The following is a 10,349-nucleotide window of genomic DNA, read 5'->3' on the forward strand; positions in this document are numbered from 1 at the left end:
ATACTTTCCGACTGGCCGGTTTTCGCCCTGGTCCAGGATACCTGTATCACATTGACCATACCACTCGGTCACGAAGAAAGATAAAAGTCAATGACAACATGCAGGTATCCTGGATCAGGGTTCGAAACCCGGCCGGTCAGATACTATAGTCTTTGAGTGATTTCACCATGGGCTCTGATGCTGAGGTAGTTAAGAGAATCCAGACTTTAATGTATTGATATATATGGTTTATTTGAAATATGAATAACACTTAAATGTGCAAAATTTATCCTTACTCAAATGCCAAGTCACAAACCTACCAATTAGCTACGATGGTGAAGATGGGTTGATTTCAATTCTAAGTACAAAAAACCTGAATTCGACGGGTATATGTACAGAAGAATTGTCATCAAATTTTATCCTTCTTTGTGGCTGAGTGGTATGGTCAAATGTCATGCAGGTATCCTGGACCAGGGTTTGAAACCCGGCCGGTCAGATATAGCCTTTGAGTGATTTCGCTTGGTGCTCTGATCCCGAGGTTGTTAAGAGAATCCAGACTTTAATATATCAATATATATGGCTTATTTGAAATATGAAAAACACGTTTAAATGTGCAAAATTTATCATTACTCGAATGCCAAGTCACAAACCTACTAATTAGCTACGATGGTGAAGATGGGTTGATTTCAACTCTAAATACAAAAAACCTGATTTCGACAGGTATATGCACAGAAAAATTGTCATTGACTTTTATCTTTCTTCGTGACTGAGTGGTATGGTCAATGTCATACAGGTTCCTGGACCAGGGTTCAAAACCCAGCCGGTCAGATACTATAGTCTTTTCAGTGATTTTGCCTGGGGCTCTGATCCCGAGATCGTTAAGAGAATCCAGACTTTAATGTATCAAAATATATGGCTTATTTGAGATATGGAAAACACGTTTAAATGTGCAAAATTTATCATACACACACACACACACACACATATATATATATATATATATATATATGTATGTATGTATGTATATATATATATATATATATATATATATATATATATATATATATATATATATATATATATGTATGTATATATATGTATGTATATATATATATATATATATATATATATATGTATATATATATGTATGTATATATATATATATATATATATATATATATATATATATACTGTATATATATATATATATATATATATATATATATATATATATATATATATATATATATATATATATATATATATATATATATATATAGATATATATACAGTATATATATATATATATATATATATATATATATATATATATATACAGTATATATATATATATATATATATTTTTGGGCTCAAGCCATGTCGTCCTGATGGAAGTTCCTTAAAGGCAGCTTCCTAGGGTATATTACAACTACGGCGATATTCCCAGAGAATTTACCTTAAGGTACCCAGAATTCTAACTCCTGGAGCGAGTATCCCTAAAAAAGACCTTAGGGATATCGTAAATATCAGTGGACGTATTCTTGACACGCCTCATAGCAATCTATACCCCGAATAGAGTTAACACTTCGTAGGGGTCAAATGGCAAGAAAACGAAAACGAGAAAGAAAAGGGGAGAGCCGTTCGTAAGGCCCTCTCTTCTCCCGTTTTGTAAGCGTGCCCTGCGCCGATTCTGGCGCCATCTGCATTCCTTTTTGCGTAGCTTTACAACTCGGTGTTTTTTCCTGTGTTTCTACCAAAATCTTGGATTTACTCTCATATTATGCTTTCTCCAACTTCTTCTGCTTCGGATAAGTTGAGTACTATTTCTTTTATGTATAAATGTAGGCTCTTGTTTAAAATTAAAGTATTTATAAGAGTTATCTTTGATACAAGAGCTGTTGCCTGCTGGAGGCGTCATGGACGCTGTCGCTCGCTAGAATAGGATTTATTTGTTAGCAAGAGCGACGTTCCCAGCCCCCTGCGCTTTAATAATTAGCTGCTTAGCTTAATTAGGAATTCTGTTATGATGCGTTAGTAGTGCGCCTGGCGAAAGCTTTGCCTAGGCTGACCAACACTAGTCTTCGTAGCCTAGTTATTGGTCCTTGTACTTCCTGCATGATATTTAGTCTTCCAAGTGTGATTTTATATTGCTTAAAGCGTTAGGCAACGTTATACATACAGCCCTTTTCGAGTAATTTCCAAGATAGTATTGGAGTGAGTTTCGGTGATTTAGGTAATCGATTCTCTTAGTGCCTAAGCTAGGTTGTCTTAGGTCTTGATAATATTATCTTTTCCCCGTTTGCTCCCTTCTCTTCGGGGAAGGGGCAAACCCTTTCCCTCTGTTTAAGCCTTAGGCTTAACTCTAGTGGTTTGTTTGAATTAATTTTCAAATATAACTATGCTGGAGTAGTACTGTACCTTCCTGCTCCAACTGATTTGGTTCAGAGGGGGACAGTACAGCAGTGTATTAGTCTGAGTCCGTGTTGGTCTAGCGTGGGGCAGAGTCTCCCTTGCTGCCTGACACGGGCATAGGAGGTTTATCCTCCTTGATTCACCTTGGAAGGTTTCGGTAATTATGATCCCTTCGCTCGGTGACCCCTCAGACTTGTCCTCTTTGCTGTTCCGGGTTCGGGATATGTTCCCTTTCCGGAATAGCAATTCCTTCCTTGCCTTGGTTTTAGGGAGGCAGCCAGTAGTGCCGGCCTCCCTCCCTGGATCTCGCTGGCTGAGATGAGCTTTCTTAGTTTGGAATGATCCTTAACCAAAGCAAGGTTGGACAGGACCCTCTGTCCTTCCCTTCTATTTTCCGTTTCCTTTGTGTCAGTCGTCTCACATCCGTACCTAGCATAGGTTGGGATGGGGAGCTGACGTGGTCCCCTGTCGGCCGGCAGAGAGTGCCGACCGGCAGAGGCCCTATCCTTTGAGTGCTGCCCGGTCCTTCCTTGGTCCCTCAACCGCTGCCGTCTGTAGTTTCAGTAAGCAGTGGTTAGGAAGCTTGACTTAGTGTCTCCCCTTCCTCTCGGCACTCTTTCGGGGGTCGGGCGCGGAGGTACATAGCCTCTTAGCCCGGCACCCATTCTGTTGTCTTCTCTTGTGTTGTCCTTGCCGTCTGCCGGCCTAGTGGCCGGCCGTCGGTAGGGGGGTGTTCGCTAGTTCTCTTGCTGTCGGTCGGCAGTGGTCTTATGCCTTTGCTGGCCGGTCTCCTTGCTCACCTGCCGGCCGCTTTGAGTGGCGGCCGGCAGCCGGACGCTACCTGGAGTGGATGCCAGCCGGCAGGGTTTACTCACCGCTGCCGGGCCGGCCTGCTACATCACTCGGTTGGCCGGCCACTAAGAGTGATGGCCGGCAGCTGGGTACCAACCGGGTAGCTATGGACCGGCAACCACTACCGACCGGTTCAGGCATAGGAACTGGAGTTCTCCCCCGTCTGGGTGATCCTAAGTTGCATACTTGAGACCTACCTTTGGAAAAGGGGGTGGGGGTGCTGACCGGCAAGAGCCGGCCGGCACACCACCCTCATGTACTGTATCAGTTCTTCCCTGTTTAATGTCTTCTACCAGGGGAGAACATGATATAGTAGGTTACAACACTGTCTTCTCTAACTTACTTGTGTTGCCTTGTACAGTCACTTGGTGTTGCCTTACAGGGATGAAAAGAGAACTCTTTTCATCTTTAGCCAGAATGGTAAAATCTTACCTTAGGTGTGAGCTACACCTAATTTCCCTCGGGAAAATATGATCTTTGGTTATTCTTGCAAAGACTAACCATTTGATTTTAATGGCTGGTGGGCTTCCACAGGTGATTGTGGGGGATTCACAAGTATGTGTCTTTTCCTTATTCTTTGTGGTCTTGCACGACCCGTTGTTGTTGGCCTTACAGATAAGAAAGTGAGTTCTTTCTTGTCTACTATCCGGTATTTTAAAATCATTCCTTAGGGGGGGCTACACCTTCTTCCTTTGGAAATTTTCCATTGGTTAATCTGGCATAGATTAACTATACGATTTTATGAATTGGAAGGCTACAACAATTGGGTGTGCGGGAAATACAAGGATGTGTCTTTCCGTTTTGTTATGCTACTGTGCATATCCAGTGATACGTAGTTCACTTGATACTCATGGAAATTTCTTCTCTTTACAGGAGGACCATCCGTAGTGCGGATGTATTTCTGCAACGTCCGCAGTAGGGCTTCTGCGGACATGGTTCTGAAGGAGGCGTGTGGCATGCGCTGTCTCAACGGATGTTCTCCGGTATTGGGTTCCCCAGGTATGTTTCATATGCACTAACCTATCTATTGAGGTTTTTCTTTTCGCTTCGCTCAAAATCCATTTTCGTCTCCCCTACAACGGTGGATTCAAGGGATATAGCTAGGGAGAAACTTCGTACCTGGGTGAGGGGCTTTCATAAAATTACCTCTGGACCTTATCTTCCAAATGAGAAGATGAGGGCTTTCTTTTCCTAGGGCATCAACTGTTACAGTGATTCCCCAACCTCAAGAGGAGGTCCCCTTAATTCAGATCCCGTGGATGCTGAAGTCACGGTCGCCTTGCTTAGCATCCAGTTGGACGACAGGATGCCAGACGTGTCCGAACGTCTGGAGGAAGACCTCCTGGCAAAAGGCCAGGATGAAGTTCGAGCTCCGGACAAGGTAGCGGAAGAGGCCGAGAGAGGTCGGCTGCTCCGGTTCAGGTCCTTGAACCTGCTCCCTCAACATCATCTGCTCTCGCAGTAGAGCAGGCCCTCCCTCCATTGTTGGCTTGATCCAACAAAGGCAGAGGGAGAAGAATGGGAAGGCAGCTGCATTGTAACTGCAGGGGCACATCCGGACTGCAAGGTCCGGTGGAAGGAGGTACCAGCTTCAAAGGAAGAGACAGAGCCTAAGGAGGTCGTAGTGATAGACCATGACAGGCTCATGCCTTGCTTTCTTCTTCGATGAAAGAGAGGGGCGTCATGAACTCAAAGGTAGCTGTATTTGAGTAAGAGGCTCCCTTCCTTTGTGTCCTCTCCTGCCACAGCCTTCCCCCTTGTTTCGCTGAAAGGGTTTGCGGCGGTTTTGAAAACAGTCGAGGCTGGCAAGCCTTTCCCCTCCCTGGTGGAGTGTAAACCCTTGTTGCTGGCCTTTAGAAAGGAAGATTTAGTAAGCAAATCAAGGACTGGAAGGACGTCCATCTTACCTTCTCAGTCCAGATGTGGGAGGCGGATTTTGTCGGATGCCGGTTCGGCGAGATCCTCTCTAAGCTGTCTGGTTTTCTTTTGCGGAGAGAACTCTAGACAAAAGAAAGACTGGCTGCCTCTTTGTCTCTTCAGTCCACGTTGAGACGATGACAAGTGATCCCAAGGTCCATGAAACGTTCATGGTTGTGATCAAGACTCATATGGCCACTGTGACGAAGGATCTCTACAGCTCCGTCAGGGCGAAGAGAACCTGTAGGGAATTCGAGTTCGCCCGGGCTACGATGAGGCACGAGCCAAGGAAACTAATCTCCTCCAACAGTTGGGACAAAGACCTTTTCCCTAGTGAGTCGGTCAAAAAGGTTGATAGGGCCGCCACGGACGATAGAAATCTTCTCCGGGAGTGGGGCCTGTCTACCAAGAGAAATTCTTCCCCGGATGGGGTCCCCAACCTTGGAGGAAGACTAAAAGGATTAGGATACTTTCTCGGCCAGCTAAGTCAAAGTAGACATCAGCAGCAACGGCATTTGCTGATGCCCTCAGTGCCCCAGATGGTGGCAAAAACCCCGACCACACTTCAGTGGGTTCCCCAATTCGTGTCGACACAGTCTCCGGCATTCAACCCATCGTTCGAAGGTCAGTCAACTGCCTGTCGAACAAGCCTAGAGGAGCAGCCAGAATTTCGTCTAGGCGCCCCTCAAGGAGAAGGGGTTTCATGGGTGGTCGAGGTCAGAGAGGCAAGACCTCAGGACAACAGTCCGAGCGAGATGATATTGGTAGAAGGGAGTCTCCAACGCTTTTGGGATCGGTGGACCTTCGATCCCTGGGTCCACAGCCTACTCAAGAAGGGACTGGGCTGGAGCTGGTACAGCACTCCATCCCCATACCCTCGGCGTTTTTCCGATACTCCACCCCCGTTCTGGAGGAGTTCATTCATGAACTGTTAGAGGAAAAGTGATCCGAAGGGTAAAGTCCATCTAATTCCAAGGGAGGCTGTTTTGTGTTCCCAAGAAAGACTCGAAAATCTCGGAGTCATTCTGGACTTGTCGCCACTTAACAGGTTCATAGCGAACTACAGGTTCAAGATGCTAACAATACAACACATAAGGACCTTACTGCCCAAGAGGGCAATTACCGCCTCCATAGTTTTGTCAGACGCCTATCGGCACGTTCCAATCTATTGTCGATTCCCCTCCTACCTAAGGTTAAGGCTACAACGAAGACTATACGTCTTCAAAGCCATGCCTCTCGGGCTTAAAATAGCCCCAAGGATTTTCACGATGCTTGCGAACGTAGTTCTCAGTCAATTACGCCTAAAGGGAATTCAGGTAGTAGCCTACCTGGATTTTTGGCTGGGGTGGGCAGCACCCAGGACAGAATGCTTGCAAGCTTCCCTGTATGTGATCCATTTCCTAGATTATCTAGGCTTCAAGATCAACAGGAAAAGTCTCAACTTCCTCCATCTCTAAGTTCCGGTGGGTGTGAATCCACTGGGACCTAATGTCACACCGTTTTCTCCGTCATGGCGGAGAAAAGAAAGGAGATAGCTGGTTCTGTCAAGAGACTTCTAGATTCCGTATGGATATCAGATGCGAACTGGAGAGTGTACTGGGGTCTCTCCAGTTTACTTCGGTGACAGACCCGGTGCTAAGAGCACAGCTAAAGGATGCAACCGGAGATTGGAGTAGTTATGCATCAGATGCGCGAAGAGATCTGAGAAGACCAGTTCCGCTTCGTCGAAATACTCTTCTCAGGCCTTGGTCCCAAGCCAGACTTCTTAGGAAGTCGGTTCTTCTTCATCCACCTCCCCCGTCGGTGACGAGTCACCCAGACGCCTCGAAGGAGGGATGGGGAGTTCACTCTTATCAGAAAAAGGCCCAAGGGTCTTGGTCCAGTCTATTCAAGACCTCTCACAGTCATTTTCGAGAGACTATGACAGTCCTTCTTTCCTTCAAGAAAGTCTCCCCGCATCGCTCGATCCACATTAGGTTGGTGCTGGACAGCGGGGGAGTTGTGAGATACTTGAATCGACAAGGATCAAGGTCGCCACCTCTCAACCAGGTGATGTTGGCCATCTTCCGATTTGGGGGAAGAAGAAATGGTACCTGTCAGTAGTTCACCTTTAAGGAGTCCGCAATGTGACAGCGGACGCTCTATCCAGGTTCACACCGATAGAGTCGGAATGGTCCCTAGACGCAGGACCATTCTCCTTCATTCTGAGTCAAGTCCCAGAACTGCGGCTAGACCTCTTTGCGACGAAAGACAACAAGAAGTTGCCCCTGTATGTGTCCCCGTACGAGGACCCCTTGGCGGAAGCAGTGGACGCGATGTCCCTCGACTGGAACAGATGGTTCAGGATTTATCTGTTCCCTCCTTACAACCTTCTGTTGAGGGTCCTCAACAAACTGAGATCATTTAAGGGAGTAGCGGCAGTAGTGGCCCACAAATGACCGAACAGTGTGGGGTTCCCTCTGGCATTGGAACTACGATTGGAGTTTCGTCCGCTACCAGATCCAGTTCTGACCCAGTGAGTCCAGAAGTCAATTGTCTGCGCTTCATCACAGAAAACCCGGACCCAGCAGCTCATGATTTCTTTCCTTAATCAGGTGAGAAAGTGTTTCGGGATGTCGAAAGCCAGCACGGACTTCCTAAAGGATTATAAGTGCAAACCTTTTATAAGGCAATATGAGTCATCTTGGAGAGAATGGGTAGCCCTTGTCAGACGAAGATTCCGCAGGAGATCACGACGGACTTCTGCTTGTCTTTCTTCATCCATCTCCATGGTTATGGATCGGTAACTAACACGATTTTATCATGTAGGCCTGCTTTGACAAGATCCATTCTATATGCCTTCCAGGTCGACCTCGCTAACGAGATCTCTTATAAAAGTTCCGAAAGCCTGCGCTAGGCTCAGACCTTTAGCACCTCCAAAGCCCAATTCATGGTCTTTAGAAAAGTTCTTCATGTTGCTTCACTGTTGAACAATAAGGAGTGTGCGTTAAAGGATTTGACCCATAAGTTATCCTCCTTTTTGCACTCGCGTCCGGGGCCAGGGTTAGTGAGATCATACCCCTCTCGAGAGAGGAAGGTCGTGTTCAGTCCCTGGATGGGTGAACTGAACCTATTTCCGGATCCTACGTTTCTCACCAAGAACGAGTTACCCACCATCAGGTGGGGTCCCTGAAGAATCTGCCCTCTGAAAGAAGATGCATCTCTATGTCCAGTAGAATGCCTAAAGGTCTATCTTCGTAGAACTTCAGACTTCAAGGATGGCCATCTGGCCAGGGGAGAAACGTCAGGCTCAAAATTTATTACTGAAATAACTCAGGGCGAAAATCACATATCTTATTCGCAGAGCGGATCCTGACTGTTCACCCACAGGTCACGATCCGAGGAAAGTTGCTTCATCCTTAAACTTCTTTAGTTGTAGGGATTTTGGACATCTTCGTTCGTACACTGGCTGGAAGTCTTCCAGAGTGTTCTTTCGTCACTATGCGAAGCAAGTGCAGCAACTAAGAGGTTCTGTGGTGGCAGTGGGTTGCGTCGTTAACCCTGCTGTTTAACTCTGCGAGGAACAGTAACTTAATTGGGACAATTAATTCCAGGGTGAGTATGTAGTCACATGTTGTACTACATACTATGTGAGGGTACTGGGTGACCCACATTGACTGTTCCACTTTCAAAGGTGAACCCAGCATAAGTGCAAACATGCGTGCCGAGCGTTTCTAACGCTAATGTGACTGATTAGTAAAACAGACTTTTGACTTTGATACTTTGGTATCTTAAAAGTGGCTCCAATGTTTTTTCTTTCAGACAAACAAGTTGCTGTTTACTATCATACTTATGCTTAAAGTTTTAGTTATCCTCCTCTTATATATAGATATATATATATATATGAGTGTGGTTAACCTGTTTGTTTATTGTCTGTCAATAAACTGGTTCTTGAGAACCTTGCGTCTCCTTCACCTGTGAGCATTCATTCTATGTATATTTACCCGGGGATAATTCTAATAGAATGTTCCCTTATGCAAGCTAATATTGCATTGGTTTATGCTTCCCCTTAGCTGGAGGACTCCATCCCATAAAGGGATGGTGGCGGATTTACGAGTTTCCTCCTAAGCGGATATGAACCTTTGTCCAATACGTGTTTTGAGCGGAGGACTGGTCGATATTTCATATTGACACAGTGATTCTTTTCGAACTTCGCTTTACCCAGTATGGGGTGAGACCACTATACTCGCTTGCCTGGGGTTCATACTTAGATATATGTACTCTTCGAGACTTTCCCAGAGTCTAGTAAGACTCTTCCCTGTTGGGGGCAGGAAGCTCTATCATGGTTTATGATTAGTTGAAAAGATGTATGACGGTAACATCTTAGGTCTCTAGGTCGCGTCGACTGGGGGAAATATTTCCGAGGAGTACGGCACATTTTGAGAATCCACAGATACAGTAATGCTCTGGTATACTTCCATCAGGACGACATGGCTTGAGCCCAAAAAACGGATTTTGAGCGAAGCGAAAAATCTATTTTTGGGTAAGATGGCCATGTCGTCCTGATGGACCCGCCCTTCCCTTTCAATGAAAGGGCCGTAGGATCCCTCCCTACATACAGTATCTGTAGCACCTCGTGTTTCGCTACAAGGAATGCAGATGGCGCCAGAATCGGCGCAGGGCACGCTTACAAAACGGGAGAAGAGAGGGCCTTACGAACGGCTCTCCCCTTTTCTTTCTCGTTTTCGTTTTCTTGCCATTTGACCCCTACGAAGTGTTAACTCTATTCGGGGTATAGATTGCTATGAGGCGTGTCAAGAATACGTCCACTGATATTTACGATATCCCTAAGGTCTTTTTTAGGGATACTCGCTCCAGGAGTTAGAATTCTGGGTACCTTAAGGTAAATTCTCTGGGAATATCGCCGTAGTTGTAATATACCCTAGGAAGCTGCCTTTAAGGAACTTCCATCAGGACGACATGGCCATCTTACCCAAAAATAGATTTTTCGCTTCGCTCAAAATCCGTTATATATATATATATATATATATATATATATATATATACAGTATATATATATATAGATATATATATATAGATATATATAGATATATATATATATATATATATATATATATATATATATATATATATGTATATATATATATATATATATATATATATATATATATACAGTATATATATATATA

General features: G+C 45.0%; 1 protein-coding gene across 2 annotated transcripts in view; it reads left to right on the plus strand.

Moving 5' to 3' along the window:
- Pmi (Transmembrane protein Pmi) overlaps nucleotides 1–10,349 on the plus strand; it is a 78,056-nt gene that overhangs the window by 46,503 nt on the left and 21,204 nt on the right. The gene's annotated exons all lie outside the window — the stretch shown is intronic.

This window comes from Palaemon carinicauda, chromosome 15 (genome assembly GCF_036898095.1).
Source record: "Palaemon carinicauda isolate YSFRI2023 chromosome 15, ASM3689809v2, whole genome shotgun sequence".
In the NCBI taxonomy this organism is placed as follows: Eukaryota; Metazoa; Arthropoda; class Malacostraca; order Decapoda; family Palaemonidae; genus Palaemon; species Palaemon carinicauda.